At 36.1% G+C, this 16,284-nt stretch overlaps 1 long non-coding RNA gene across 1 annotated transcript; it reads left to right on the plus strand.

The window, feature by feature from the left end:
• The first annotated feature begins 2,271 nt into the window (after positions 1-2,271).
• On the plus strand, positions 2,272-10,576 carry LOC135222052 (uncharacterized). The gene is made up of 3 exons (XR_010316161.1): positions 2,272-2,393; positions 7,865-7,964; positions 9,012-10,576. It is a non-coding gene; the product is annotated as an uncharacterized LOC135222052 (long non-coding RNA).
• The last annotated feature ends 5,708 nt before the right edge of the window (positions 10,577-16,284 follow it).

Here is a 16,284-nt window from a genome sequence, read left to right on the forward strand (position 1 = left end):
GAATCGTTGGAAACACGGTTTACTGACCACAGTCTTCTAGTACAAAAAATGATTGCACTTATACCATCAGAAATAAAGGATAGTAATTGGGAGGATATTCAGGATTCTGCCAAATTTTATGCTGATATACTTGCAGTTTCTGATGAAGAAGTTAGAAATGAATATTTTGACTGGAAAGAATTTTGCTCTGGTCTTCCTAAATCAGACATCCCAAGTTCCCCTTAACAGGCACTTGACATCATTCCAGGACGATTTAACTATATCAAGAATCTCTTGTTGATATTATGCACAGTTCCAGTTACAACTTGCACTGCTGAAAGATCCTTTAGTGCTATGAAAATTTTAAAGAATTATTTAAGAAACAGAATAACTGATGAAACTGGACTAGCACTTCTGAATATTCACCCTAACGTTGATATAGATATTGATCAAGTGATTAATAAATTTGCTCCTGGTAAAAAAAGAAAAATTGATTTTGCCTTATAGAAATATTGAAAGAGTAATTCAGTTAAGTTCTAAGTTATTGATTCATATCTGTTTTTACTGCAAAATATTTTGAATTGATTCAACTGAAGTACAAGCACCTCAGCGGTGTGGTTGGTATGGTATTAGCGTCTCACCTCGGTGGTCGCGGGTTCGATTCTCGGCCATTCCATTGAGGAGTGAGAGATGTGTATTTCTGGTGATAGAAGTTCACTCTCGACGTGGTTCGGAAGTCACGTAAAGCCGTTGGTCCCGTTGCTGAATAACCAATGGTTCCATGCAACGTAAAAGCACCATACAAACAAACAAACAAACAACTGAAGTACAAAGTAGTACAAAATTACATAAGAAATAATATTGCATTCAAAAATTTATGTAGCAAAACCATAATTAAATGGATCTATCTGTAGGGCACATGCTCTTATGTAATGGTTGATGATCCATTTCCTTATTCTCACAATATTCCAAGAAATGATGTAGAGGTGTAATTCAAAATATACGTGTGTCTGAAGGAAAATTTAAAATATATTATTTCTATTATAATATTGATTCTATTATGTTTCTGTTTTTCTCAATAAAACGGCGAAGCCTCAAAGTTACATTGATAAATTTCTAAACATTAGGTACTATTGAGAAATCATTTTTTTTTTATCTCGTAGCTATATCACTGAATTTTATTGCGGCAAGGATTGCCTGTAGTATGATGTAGTAGTGTAGGCTGTAGCCTACTAGTCAGTCAGTAACATTTTTCAGGAAATTAAGTTGCTTATGAAAGCAGCCTAAAAGCTGTGACTGATTGTGATTTCATTTAATTTAATGATGTAAAAGTTATTGTAAAAAATTTTACTAAATCAATGACCATTTAACTTAACATCTAGCAATTACCCATGGGATAGCAAAATGCCACCCCCCCCAACCAAAAAATTTCTGGATTCGTCCCTAATTGTGCTCTGTCGTAGTTTTGTAGTTCATTAACTCTTTTTATGATCATTTATTTTTATTTATTATTATTATTCTTATTATTATTATTATTATTATTATTATTATTATTATTATTATTATTATTATAGTATTATTATTTATATTATTATTATTATTTAGAAGATGAACCCTATCCATGTGGAGCGACACCACAGCTAAGGGCCATATACTTAAAAATTTGACAAATTAATGAATAAATTAATAAATAAAATGTATTAAACCTGATGCTAGAAAATGACGCACGAACTTCGTCACATTAGCTGTTCAACGTTGGCTTATCCTAACTTTTGACTCTACTACAATTATACATCAATGTGCAATTGTGTTCATTTGATAAAGATAATTATATATAACTTACAAAGCCCCTGAGGTGAATTGAGGTGCCCTCCAAATTCAGTGTTGTTGTTACTGGATCTTCTGAGATTAATAAGGTTTTTCAGATGCGATCTTCGTTTTACGACTAAAAAGCTGAATATTTGCATACTTTAATCATTTTATTGAATTTTGAAGAATATTCTGTTTTTTTTTTTATTTACCGTGTCTATATCCATTTGTTTGCCTGTTAAAAACGTTTTCTTTTTTTTTTTTACTTAATACGGGATGTAAAATAATGTGTAAAGAAATTTCTGAAAATGGGATTTCGTCTCACTAGCCAATGGAAAGTCGTCTAAGAAGCCTTTTTGCCAAAAGCCAACGATTTCAACCAATGAAAGGAGGCGTTAGAAGCAGCGGTGATGTTGTAGGCTTCTGATTGGTCAAAAGAATTCCTCCCGTCCTTCCTTTGGAAGCGGATTACGGAAGAACAAGAACTTCAGTCTTCAGTGTAGTTCCAAACACGAACAAGAGTGGGCAGTGGACATTTTTGTCAACAGATGCTCACGCGTCACGAGGTAAAGGAATAGACTTTAGTGAAGAAGAAGGCATTTCAGGTTAGTTTTTCCCACATTCTTAGGGGATATTGTTGGTGCTGTCGTCTTTATATGCTTGGTTAACCATTGGCTAGTGTGAAAATGTCCTTTCGAAGGGGCGTTGTGGTCAGGAATCAAGAATTTTGCAGTTTTCAAAAATTGTTAGCAGAGTGGAAACCCTTCGGAGCTGGATCGCCACTGTGTCATTCTTCAAAATTTACTCGCATACCTTTTCAAAAATTTACTTTGTAAATTTCTCAAAACATTCTGGTGCTCTAGAACCTATTTGTGGTTTGGGGTCCATAGCTGAACATTTTCAGCGAGTGTAAGTTAAGTGCCGAAGGTGGTGGTGGGTAGAGGTGGGGGGGGGCGTTGTTGGGCTGGGGGAAGGATGGATGGAGGGAGTACGTGATCTGATGTGGATAGCTGGACTCTAACATAACAATGACAGACAGACACAGACAGACAGACATCTCGGGTAATGTGGCAAGGACCCGACCGACTATCTAGACTGAGAAGTATGGTAGTAGGTGATTGTTGAAATCATGGTTACTACGAAGAAGCAAATCCACAGGAGGTACGTTTGGGTAAATGCATTTAATCCTAATGAATCTATAGAGAGAGATTTCGGGAATCTGTTCGATGTCCCTTTTCACCCTGGCGGCTGCGATGTAATAACGCTAACAAGGCAAAAATACAAAACTCAAAACAAGTGAATTTATTATTTATAATACAAGGGAACAGTCAAGCAATGATTAGGATCCAAGAATAGACTCAAATTCAATTGAGGGAAATCACACAGCAGGACTTGAGGTAATACGGAAGAAGACTGAAATGTCGGCTTCAATGTCTTAAAAGAAAGGAAAAAAAAAAACGAATAGGTTAGTTTGCCGGTACCGGTAAAATAGACAAATATGGTTTTAAGCTTAGTTTACCGGCCCGGTAAAATAGACAAATGTGCTATTTAATCTTATTTTACCTGTCCTGGTAAAAATAGAAAAAAATATCCTTTTTATTAAACAAAAATATAAGGGGGCTCTTCCCACTTGGGCAGAACTTGGCTTCCCTTAGCTTCAGAGTATAGCCAAGGCTAAGAGCAAAGACTGTGTTAGAGGATTTAACAAAGTTGTGGGAGGCAGGAAAACAGGTTGCAGTTGTAGAAGTTATGAGCAGGATCTACCACCAATTGACATGCCAGTTGACCATAACTTCAACACGACTGAATACACGAAACAGGATGTTTTGCCAGATATGCAGAATAATTGTTTAATTCTTACAGATACAGAATGATCTGCAGCTGAAGATGAAATAGAACTACCTACACTTCCAGAGCCCTGTGCAGTTCCAGAATGCTAATCCTACGTTAAACACTGTCACTTTGCCTCCAAATTCCAAAATCAATGAAAAGTGGGTAGACCCAAAGGGCCAAACAATAATATTCTAGGACTTCTCAAGAAAAAATAAAGACTTTATAAGCCAACTCCATTCATCAAGAAATCATCCCATGACAGGAATCTACAGATTCTTGGCTACTTTTTAGTGGTAAAGGATGCCATCCATGCTATGAGTGGAGAGCTTCTCTCTGTAAATACTGTTGAACAAAACCCTTCTTCAATACCAACAGTATGTCTGGATGAAAACGTTTCAATCCATAAGATCCGCAGATATTTTGATCCAGATGGTTGGAAAGCTGTGGAGCAAGTGTGTGGAGTCTTAAGATTGTCAGCACAGTGGGTGTGTGGGCTCTGTGGGCAGGATTTGAACGAGATGGATTCTGTGGTCTGTGACTGCTGTCGTCAGTGGGTGCACCCGAAGTGCACTGGTAGTAAAAGAACCATCTCCAAGGGCAAATTTTGGACTTGCAGAGAGACTTAGGCCTGAATAATTGAGTCAGATGTATTACTGTGATTATGGGATTATAAATAAATGGATTTAATGCTTCAACTATTAGTATTGAAAGATTCAAAATGGTCTTACAAATTATAAATATAAATAATCTTATTAAATTGGGTTTGTATATTTTTTGACTTAGTAGCATTAATAATAAAAATATTTAACGAAATAACCTGGGATCTATTTTACCAGAACCGGCAAAATAAGCATAGATTCATGTTTGGATATTTTAGCGGAACCGGAAAAATAAGATTAAAAGCATGTTTGGATATTTTACCGGAAGCGGCAAAAAACTTGAAAAATTAGAATTTACTTAACTACTTTTTCTCTTTGGGTGACGATGGTAATCTATAGCCTTCTTGAATTCGTAACTTAATTCATCAGTCATTCTGTAATTCACACAATTACTCGAATCAGTGTTACGGACTCTTAGATATCTCAGAGACAATGTTACGGTGTCGAAATATCCTAGTTAAAGGTCGACACAAATGTTACGGACTCTGAGGGAGGTCCGCTTCAGGTTCGATATGAAATAATAAATAAAAAAATATATCAACACAACAGTTGAAACTGGGGATACGAATATAGAAAGAAACACTAACACAACAAAGGTTTATTTACAAGCTTACTAACAAAGGTAAATGCAGAATGGTATCTCCTATTTACATAAACAAGATAGAATCTTACACTGCATGAACTGGGGAAACTGTGAGGAAATTCAAATACTTGCTACTCGATTTTGCGATTCGATGCGCTGGCTTCATAAATGTAGATCGGCGATTGCGGACGTCCTCTTGACTCCGTATTGCAGAAACTAATCTTTTTGTAAGGCAGGAATTCCCCAACACCTGTAACAGGACCTTTTCTTCTCTGAAGTCTGCTCGACGTGGAGACAACTCGGTCGTCCACACCAGAAGACGACTAGACCAATATCCAACCAACTCTCGAACAATTCTTCTTTTGATTGATACTTCGTCGGTTCTTTCGTCTCTAGTCTCTCTCTGACGATCACTGCTGCTGATCTCTCACTGATAATCTGATCGGTGGCTCTTACTAACTGGTGATCTCTCTCTTTTACAATCTCTTCCTTCTACGATCACTCCTCTCTTCTACGATCACTGCTCTCCAAAGTTCGTTCGTTGCATTTATACGGCACTCTGGGGGCGGAGCCTACGGTGAGCGTCACCGACTCCAATGATTTCTAGAACTTCTTAGATGAATCTAGACGAGGTATTGCATCAGAGAATCGCGGCGTTTCTCACGTAATATTGGGGCGTTTTTGCGCTCCACAACACGCCCGACGATTCTAAAACAACCGCGAAGACAGGCGCCTCCAACACGGGCGCGAAAAACTCCTTACTGCCGAACTTCTCGAAAATGCGTTCTCCTTTCCATTATCTTCCTTTGCTATGAAGCAATTACCATCACAATCAGCAACATACCTACTGTTTGAATTAGGGGAACAACCGTAATCACAGATGAATTGCTTGCCCACTGAGTGGCAGACGATAGCAATTAGTGAGACCCGGCTTATATTCCTCAAATTATTTGAAGGTATGGCTCTTAGTTCAGGTTTGGGACAGTTTTTAACCTATTAATTCAAGCTCTTTGTAGTAATGTCACGACGGTTATTAAATACGACTATCAAAAGCACAAAAGAACTTATTCTTTGGAAGCTTAAATTTCAATTTCTCCGGGAATATGATCTCTGGGACTTGTTCCGTATGAACAGTGTTCATCTTCTCAATAATAACAACAAAATATTGTATATGTTTTTGCCCCATTTTTCCCGTGGATTGGATCTACGAATGCTAGGTGATAGGTGTGGGACTTTTAAACACGTACTATGCACGCACTTGGGAGCGAATGTTGAACGAACCCCTTTTGCATTCGTACAACTTCCGTGTCTTTTATCAGAAACGAAGAGAAAGCTTTCCAATCAATCTTAAATCAGCTGTTTGCAACTTTGACAGTTCTAAGCCTCTGCCACGCCCACCTGATATTCTGAGAAAAATCCAGGATTCTCACGATTCTGACCAGGATTAGGTTAGGATCAATTTAGTGGGCTTATCTCTCTCTCCTCTCTCTCTCTCGTCCTCCTCTCTCTCGTCTCTCTCTTCTCATCTCTCTCTTCCTCTCGTCGTTAAGAATCCTCGTGAAAGCTTAATATTAAATACCAGGTTTGTCTGATTGAATTTGATATATATATATATATATATATATATATATATATATATATATATATATATATATATATATATATATATATATATATTCAGCCTACGTGACTTGACTTGTTTTTGGTTTGAGCTGGAATTATGGCAGCACGGGCTCTTGCTCATAGGGCAGCCCGTATGTAACAATCGAATATTTTTCTGAAAAAATTGTCGTGAATAAAATAAGTTAAAAATAATGGTGTGAAAACATAGAAAACATGATCGTGAAGTGAAAAGTTGGAAGGTGTGTGTGTGTGTGAGACAGAGAGAGAAAGAGAGAGAGAACTTTTCTGAAGGTTTTAACTACGAGAGAGAGAGAGAGAGGGAGGGGGTGAGAGAGTGAGTTAGTGAGTGTCTCTCCTGGAGAGTCGAAGATAGCCAGTAATGAAAAAAAATCAACAGAAATCGAAATACTTTTTGAGCTACAGAGATTCCTCAACTTATTTGTCCACAATAATTATCTATCTATAAAACACGAGGACTTGGCTATAATGTGGAGTTCATAGGAGGGCCACTGGTTTATGGAGGTAACAATTGAAAGCTGGTCAAAGTGGAGGTGTCTGTCGTTTTGCCTGCTAAACCAGAGGTAGTAGACCATAGTTGCTAAAAGACATCCCAGCATCTCGTATGTATGCAAGAAAGCATCACAGCACTGCCTCCTGCTCGCCCTCAGTATCCATCATATTGGCTGGAGGGGAAATATGCCATATTAATTCACCCTTAATACTGTGGTTGCCTCTACAACCTTGACCCCCATATTGCAAAGTTGTCAGCTAAGTTAATTTATCTTCGTTTCAAGTTAATTCTTTGTAAGCTTTGCACAGCACACTTACTGTACTGTAGTGTGCACACTAAGCAAACCTGATTTGTCCACCAAAGGCAGTAAACATGGATAGATACTTCACTCTTTGCCTAAGATATGTAACAGAGCTGAGTTCTAGAGAGGTTTAGGACAATCTTAACTATATAGGAAGGGAAGGAAGGACCGAGAATTTTCATCCCGAATTGTTTAAGGAGGGGAGGAAGAAAGTTGAATTTTCTAGAACGTTCAGGAAGGGTGGGGAAGAACTGGAATTTTCCTGTGTGGCTTATGAAGGGGAGGAAGGTACTGGAGATGTCCATTGTGGTTCAGGGTGAGGAGGGAACTGGAAGTTTCCAGTGAGACTTAGGAATGGGAGGGGGGGGAGGAAATGGAACTTTACTGTGTGGTAATGATAAGAACTGGAGCTTTCCATAGTATACCTGGGTCCAAGTCTCTCAATTCATTGCACAGACTTGATGGGTTACTTTAAGCCTCAAAATGCTGTACTTGACTAATGCCTTTGTTAGGCTTAGGGTTAAATTTAACAAAGACTGGACTTGAAATGAATCATTGCTTCTCAGGTCTCATTGCGTGTCGTGGGTGACTGGTCACGTCTAATCCACGACGACAAGTTTAACCTTTCTACACCAATATCATAATGTGGCAAATTATTCCTGAATGGTAAGGTAGTAGTGTGTATTGCTTTTTTTTTTACTCCATTAATACTAAAAAGCATATGGCGTATGTACAATGTATCAGAAAATATCGGTATACAAACTAATGCTATAATTAATGTTTTGTTCATTCGACTACTTTTCAGCAAAATGGAGGACAATATGTCCATGATAAAGCGTAGAGATTGCATATGATTATGCACACACATCTGTTGCATAAGTCCTCCAAGCTTTCATGGATAGATGGGAATAATTTATGCTACTTTTCATCAATTCAGCCAAATGAATAAAAAAATATAAAGATGCAGATTTCATTTATGGGTCTAATGACTAATTTGGAAAAAATGAATGCAATAACCAGTTTTGTTTGGAACCTCCAAAAGGCTGTTATTGTTAGGTGCAATTCTTAGGAATCTAAATGTTTTCAAAGACTTTTTCAATCAACTGACATTCGAATTAGCAAGTTTTCGTTACACAACATTGCGGTAATTTGGGAAGGGACATCCACCTGTTTGATTTTGTTATCTAAACTATATACAGCAGAAAGCTTTCGATGACCTGGACGGTCCTCCTTGTCAGTTTCATTTTATTTGACTCGTGTGAGTAAGAGTCTTTTTTGAATGCGGTAAATGTATTAAGAACCACGACTGTTTAATTATACCTTTAGTAGTGTGGCAAAATCTGAAGCGTTAAACAACATTACATTCCAAATGTCATTTGCATAGTATGTCGCGTCGTAAAAGGAGTTCGTAGTTACCATGACTTTGTATCACTACAGAGGCGAGCTCTTACAGATGACTTTCAGGCTGCTGCCTTTTCCGACGTACTATAGACTTTTATTAATCATCTGACATTAAGTATATTAATTTTACAATATAATTTGTGCAGATATCCAAAATTTTAACTGGTGTCACTTTCCACACTACACTGCATGGAAGTCAAGTAAGTACGTATGGGAACTATATCTTATTCAACCCATTAAAGAAAGATTTCAACTTTTTCATTTCGTATTCAAGTCAGTTTTGCTTTCTACAGAGATTTATTTCCTTTGCAGAGTCATTGCTACAGGGCTTCTGTGTGAATTAAATTCTTTGAAGTATTCTGATGGTGTATAAAGAAGACAGCTGATTTACGCAACTCAAGGGAATTTCTACAAATCAGAAATACTACAAACTTGAAGAAATTACTGGAAGAAGAGACAGCCAAAATGACTGCTGCTGGAAAACGAACAAGAACAGAGTATGACATCGAATAACTAACTCTCTTATGAAGGAAAGAACCAACAAGGCAGGGTCGCCCAGCAGAAAAAAAATTACTCTATAAATGTCAGAAACCCGTACTTTCACATAAAGATATCATAATCTTAAAGATACTATTAAAACTGTTATTTCTGTAAGATTTATAGTCACGAGCAAGTGTTGTTTTATCAGAGTCATAACGGTGCCTATTGGCCCAAAGTCGATTAGAACTCAGCTTTGCTGCTTTTAATTTCTAAGTTGCATCTTCAAAAGTCTTTTTCATAAGAGGAAGTTCACTGTTGTCCAGGAGAGATGTTTTATAATTGAAACCTGCTACTGGTTTGATATTTTAGGATATATTTACCACGTTAATTTCTTCTAAGTTTAATGTACGTATCAGGTAGCTTAGCTGTATTCAGGATGTATAGACTTATTATACCTAAAGGTCATAATCATCTCACTCTAAACTGATGAACATTTACCTAGAATTTTTATAAGTTCACGTTCAACATGTTTCAAGATCCGTAGTTGCCTCGCTAAGGTTTCTTATCACTCTAATATCTGCTGTCAGTTAATTCATTATATGTCAGTCTATTTTGTATTTGAATTTTTCTGTCAGCTGTTAGGCAGATCATTGTTTTGACATGTTTATTGTTACACTGAATTCCCTACCAGTTTAGCAATAGTTATGTGGTCCCTCAGCATACAACAAAATTCATGGTCCTTTCTACATAAGATTCATTAGTTTTATTTCAATTTCTTACCACTTTAAAATGACTATTAGCCATCAATAATATATTCTGTAGGTTTCAGGACACATAGCTTGTTTTGCCTTGAATATTATATTAGTTTCTTATCAACCACAAGTAGCTTGGTGTATTCGGATACATATACGTAGTACTTGATTTAATTTTCTTCTTCGGTATATAATAGCTACCTTGCATTTTTCAGGATACATTTTCATTTGCATAAGATTCATAAGTTCAATATTATGGGTAAAAAATCAGTTTGTTCCAAAATACATAGCATATATTTTATTTAAATGTCTTATAAGTTTGATAAAGATATGTCTTAAAATATAAAGAAGCCTTCGCTTGAATTTCTGAGCAGTGTCAACATCAGCTGCCAATTACTGCAGCTTAGTACATAACAATATTCAGGTGTATAATTTTCATTTAATCTCAGATAAACTTGAGTTCCACCATAGCGTAACATCAACTATTAGATATTCAGGGCTACATTTTTATTATTTCATATCGAAAATCACGTATGTTCAAGGATAACGTCTTGTTCATCAACTTTCAGTTTTGATTTGCAGTGTCCAGGAGGTATTTTTCGTATTTGTCTATTATCTTTAATAAATCTACTAGATATTCTTAAACCAGCTTTTTATATGTTCCTCGTAACTTTAATCCACAGCTTGTCTCTTTGTTGATTTATATCTAGAGTTCATTTGGAATTAATTTTGTAATAGTTATGGGGTCTTGCGTTATGATGATAGGTAAACGTTCGTGCTTGTACTTGAAAACGTTGGTTATGAAAGGCTTTTTCTTTTTAATTCAGGAGAGATATCTCGACCTGAAGCATTTAAACGTTTGCACTGTTAAGACAGGAGATATTTCATAATTAGTTTTTTAGTGTTATCTAAAACTTTATGGCATAAAGAACTTATTCTTTTCAAGTGATTCAACGAATCTGATTTTTGTACAAACCATGCCATGACAACTATGCTTCTTGCTTAACATTAAACATACACCAATTAGAAGGTAATACTGTAACTACTGGAGAGTATCTTATCAAGAACATCATTATCATGGCATCTCTGCAGATTTCAAGACACTGTTGCATGTGGTGCTTGCTGCTTTCAAGGCAGTATGGTATTGTTGTCAAATGAACTGTAGATGAATGATTTGATAAGTAAACTCCAATTCCAAGCATTACTTTAAAGAAAATTTGAAATGACGTACTGACGTATTAACAATAATATATGAAGTCACATTGAATGTGTTGTTTGAACATAATTGGGATTGTTATGCAAACCCCATTCTAGGTGAATGAACAGTAAGGCAAACTCGAACTCATTGAGTTACGTTCAATAAGGTTAGGAATTGTTAACAGTTGTCTCTTAGAATGTGCTCTTCAAGTTTCAGTAGAATGTTTTTGTTATTATGTACTAATAAACATTTAATCCTCTAAATATTACATTGATTGATAGACTTTTGGGGAAAATTAAAATCATCTTGCATCAAGACAATAATATTTTCACTGAATGTTTTCAAGACCTTTACTGAAAGAGAAATTCAGGAATTAGAATAGTATCTGTTTGGTTAATTGATATCATTACTTATGGATTATGGTTGCAAGTAGACATAACGTAAGAATGACTCACAATGAAGCCATGTAAACAAGGAGCCACATAAAGTAAAAGTCATTTCAGGCACCAAAGAATTTTTAACAGTTGTCAAAAGTGACATCTTGCCAGAAGATTAGTGTCTCGGCTTAGGAACTGAAGCATTAGGTATATCTTTGCTTTCCTTTGGCTTCAACATAAGTAGTTTGAGAAATTTGCGTTTATTATCTCTGAATGATAGGTGTTTGTCGAATTTTTTAATAAGGTGCTACAGTGTCTTAACATATGGAGATTTTTTTAGGTTAAGGCATCAATATTTTCTTGTTTGTGTGCTTTGTATGTTTCTGCAATTCCCATTGAATTCAAGTGATTTGATTAGTTAACTGTTGTTAAAGATTCAACATTAAGATTTAGATAATTGAAAGTAAAAAAATTATTGCAATACTAAATTGTATCGATTTAAAGTTTGAATAATGGGAAGGTAATTATTACCTTTGTTTTTCTCAGCGCAGCAAAAAATCAAGAAAATTATATCAGTGTACAATGTTTCCTCAATTATGGTACACCATATGGACATTGCAGTCTAGGTTAGATAAACTTTGAATTTGGATACTCATAGCTATGCAGTTTTCTTCAGTGGCCAACGTTAGAAGAAATATGAAGTGCCAATGTAATTTGCAAAGTTATTAGCTACAGGAACAGAATAAATTTGTAAAATCACATAAATAACAAAGATAATGTTCTTATGCTTCCTCTCACCTTTTCATTCCATTCTGAATAGACCTCTCTTCTTATGAACTTCAATTCATACACTATACATTCAGGGGCATTTCTCCAGTCTCCTGTAAACTGGTAAATAGAGAGACACTGTTTTTCCTGGAGAGGTAGTCCTGATCCCCTAAACACTTGGGAGCAAGAACTTTCTACTTCTCATGTCATGAAGTCCTCATGCTTTTGCTTTAAGGACTCTCTCTCTCTCTCTCTCTCTCTCTCTCTCTCTCTCTCTCTCTCTTCTCTCTCTCTCTCTCTCTCTCTCTCTCTCTCTCTCTCTCTCTCTCTCTCTCTCTTAGTGAAGCAACTCTAGACATTTTTTGCCATGTTAAAGTTCTCTGAAGAATCATTATATAGTTTTCCTAAGCCGCCTTATAGACCTCACAAGTTGAAAAGCATCATTCTCTACTGGCGAGTTCTAAGAACATTTGACTTTCTTTTCTGAACCCAAATAAACACACACACACACACACACACACTGCCGCTACTTCCAGACACTGTGATTACGTATCTCACTCTTACTATTTTCCCATTTACATTCTTACTAAGAACACTAACTACACACCAAGGAGTTTCTGCCATTGCTTCCAGACACAGTGATTAGATGCCTCACTCTTAACCAATCATTTTCACATTCAAATTCTTAATGTAAACACACAATCCATTCTTATGAGTATTTATCTGTACATGATAATAGACATTTGGATCTTAAATTGTTAAGGAATGAAACTCTAGTAAATCTTTGGATATAAAGATACTGTATTTTGTCATAATATCCTGAAGTTAATTCCAGAGTGTTTTTTTTGTAGTAAATTTGGAGTAGTTCATGCTTTGTTTTGTGGTTTGGTTTTTCGCCTTATTTTAATACTTGAGAAAGGAGACTGTTTTCATTTTTCCAGTGCTGTGTAGAAAGTGAGAACAAGAGCAGTTTTGTAAAGAATAAACATTGATCTATGAACCTGAAAAGTTTAAAGAAAAGTAAAGATTTTTCCTCTTCATTAAGATAGTTGAAGTACAGATTTGTAGTACATATCCCTGATGTGAGGTTTACAGAGCTTTGTGGTGGCATTCAGAACTGGAGATGCATATCCCTGATGCGAAGTTTACAGAGCTTTGTCTTGGCTCTCCTTGATGTGAGGTGCAGAAGTAAAAGCATTATAGTACTTTATAATATTGTCTGTCTGGCTTTATTGCTTAGAGAGTATGTGATTAGACTTGATTTTAATGTTATACCAACATTCAGATTATAACTGTTGTAGCCTTTTCATTGCTCCAGAATTTTACAAAGCAGGCCTTCCTGAGTCATGGTACCGTTGAGAGGTCACTAGAATGCCAATAAATTTTACAGTTGGTACGTTGGGTCATGATGTGGGTTAGAGATTTCCTGTTTTGTAGAGATGTGAAACTTTCCTTTCTGGATGTCACTCGATGGCTTAATCATTCCCTTGCTCTTGATGCCTTGGGATTCAAAGCGTTATTCCGTTATTGCAAAGGTTTGGAATACAAGACAGAGCGAAGTTTAGCGTTTTTAAAATAATGCCGAGAATAAGTTTGGTTAATGTGGAGAGATGGACTTCATTTTTCAGTTTATAAGAGTAGATGTTGGTGTACAGGATTGGGTTAGTGATTGTGGAAGGTACATTATGTAGACATTTAAAAAAAACTGGTTTATGACAATGGAGCGTGTAATTCAGTAAGTTTGTGATACTGTTGTTGAAGATTTAGACTGTCTCTTTTAGTGTTCGATGATAGAATCAGGATTCATCATCTTTAATATCTTCTGAAAGATGATGCAAAACACAGGAGAAGTCTGCTGGTGTCTGAAACAAGTCCAGGATTAAGGAAAAATATTGGCCCAAGATCAATAAGGATTCATATGTTGGTTTAGAGTGTCTCTTGGTTTATGATAGTCTTGGTTTTAGAAAGTCTTTTAGTCTGCGATACTTTCACATTTCACTGTCTGAAGTTTCGGGGAGTTTGTAGGGGCACTTTTTCTTTCGAGAAGTTTGTCATTGAGTGATACTTTCACTTTGAGAAAGTCAATCGCTCGATGAAACTTAGCCCTATATAGGAAGTCTTGATTCCTCATGCTACTTTGCTTTCAGAAAGTCTGCTTTTGATATGCATTCCGGAAGTTACTTGGTTTGTAATACCTTGGGGTTTGGATTGTTCACTATTTTGCGATGTTCTCTCTAACGTGGCAGTATATGCCATATTTTTTTTAATTTACGTGTTGCTTGTAGTTTCATGTAGCCTGTTAGTCTGTGGCTTCTTTTATTTATTTGTTTATTTACTTATTTTTTTTTTTTTTTGCCTTCAGGAAGTCTGTTAATTATAATGGCTGTGCCTTCACAGAGTCTGTTAACTTTGATGCTATAGTTTCCAAGATGTCGGGATCTGTGAGCTTTTGTCTAAAGTCTCTTAAAATCTTTGCTAGAAAGTCTATTACTTTGTCGTTTTTGCTGGTATTCTGTTAGTTATACTGTTTGATCATTCTTAGAGGCCTGCTAGTTTGTATTTTTCGATGTAGATAATATATTATTAGTCTGCAATTGTTTAGGGCTATAAAATGTAGTAGTTAGTGATTTGTTGGGGGGGAGGGGGGGAGGTAGGCAATCGAAAGTCTGCTAGGAAGTATGTTTTGGCTGTAAAGTTTGCTATTTTGTGCGTACATTTTTTTTTTCCTAGAAGTCTGTTAGTTTGCGATATCTCTTCCAAGAAGTATATACTCTTGTTTGGGGGAGTTTTTAATTGGAATACGTATGAGTTGGAGAGCTGCTCCCTGGCGTCATGAGTCACGTGCATATAATGCCTTTATATCTCATGAATTTTATGCGCTGGAAACTTTACCCCAAAAATAGGTATTACAAAATCGAGTTTTTTTGTCGTTTCTACCTGGAAAGGTCGTCTATTTTGGGAGAGGCTTTGCCTACAATATGTGTCCTTTGTAGAAGTGTGTTATTTTTACTCAAGATTTTACTTAAGAATTTCTATTCTGGAGGCTTTTGCCCGGAAAATGTGTTAAATGGAAGTGATTTTTGTCCATTGTGATAAATCTTGAAGGTTTTTTGTTTGGAAAGTGTTATCAATTCCGAGATTGTTTTCCCCAAGGAAGTGCTATTTAAACCGAGGTTTTTTAAAAAGAAAGTTCTGCTGATTCAAGGAAGTGTTTTGTTATGATTGGAAATGATTAGATAGTGATTTTTATTATTTGGGGAGGGGGGGGGGACTTGAAAATATGTTGATTTGCAAGTTTTCTCCACATTATATCAATTTAACCTTTTTTTTTTCTCGGTCAGGAAGTCTTTTAGCACGTTTCATTTTGTTAAGAAATTTTGCTTTGTTTGTTAGTGTTTGGGAAAATGTTTTCCACAGAAAATGGAGATCATTTGTCCACAAAGTTTGTCGGTGTGGGAGCCAGAGTTGGTCTTGCCCAGGAAGTGGAGACTTGAATCAAATATTTTGTTTATGACCTCTTCACTTGCCAGTGGTGGTTCGCCAGTTTTCTAACCTTGAAAGGTTTTTCTTTTCTATCTAGTGTAATCTTTTTCGTATAGTCTGTCCGATTGAGATATTAGTCTACAAAGTTTGTCAGCTCGGGGAATTTTTTTATTTTTTTTTTCTGGGGAAGGTATGTCAGCTCCGATGTTTTTTCGTCCAACAAAACTCGCAAGAATAGAGGTTCAGTATTCGCTTAAAGAGTTTGGCAATAAAGATGAATAATGCTTCATGAACAAGACAAAATGTCAAGACAGCATCTCATAAAGTCAAAATAAATTTTATTTATTGAGAGTTGAAGTATGGCATCAGCATTTTAAAGGCAGGTCTTGGGGTAAAAGGTCAACATTAAAAGAATTTAAATGATGTTTTTCCTAAGCAATATATTCCTACTAAAGTTGCTTTTGTAGTACCAACCGTAGCCCGCTCGTTATGGTCCATATGAAAAGGCAATGTCCACTATTCTGTAG

This window comes from Macrobrachium nipponense, chromosome 3, assembly GCF_015104395.2.
Source record: "Macrobrachium nipponense isolate FS-2020 chromosome 3, ASM1510439v2, whole genome shotgun sequence".
Taxonomy (NCBI): domain Eukaryota; kingdom Metazoa; phylum Arthropoda; class Malacostraca; order Decapoda; family Palaemonidae; genus Macrobrachium; species Macrobrachium nipponense.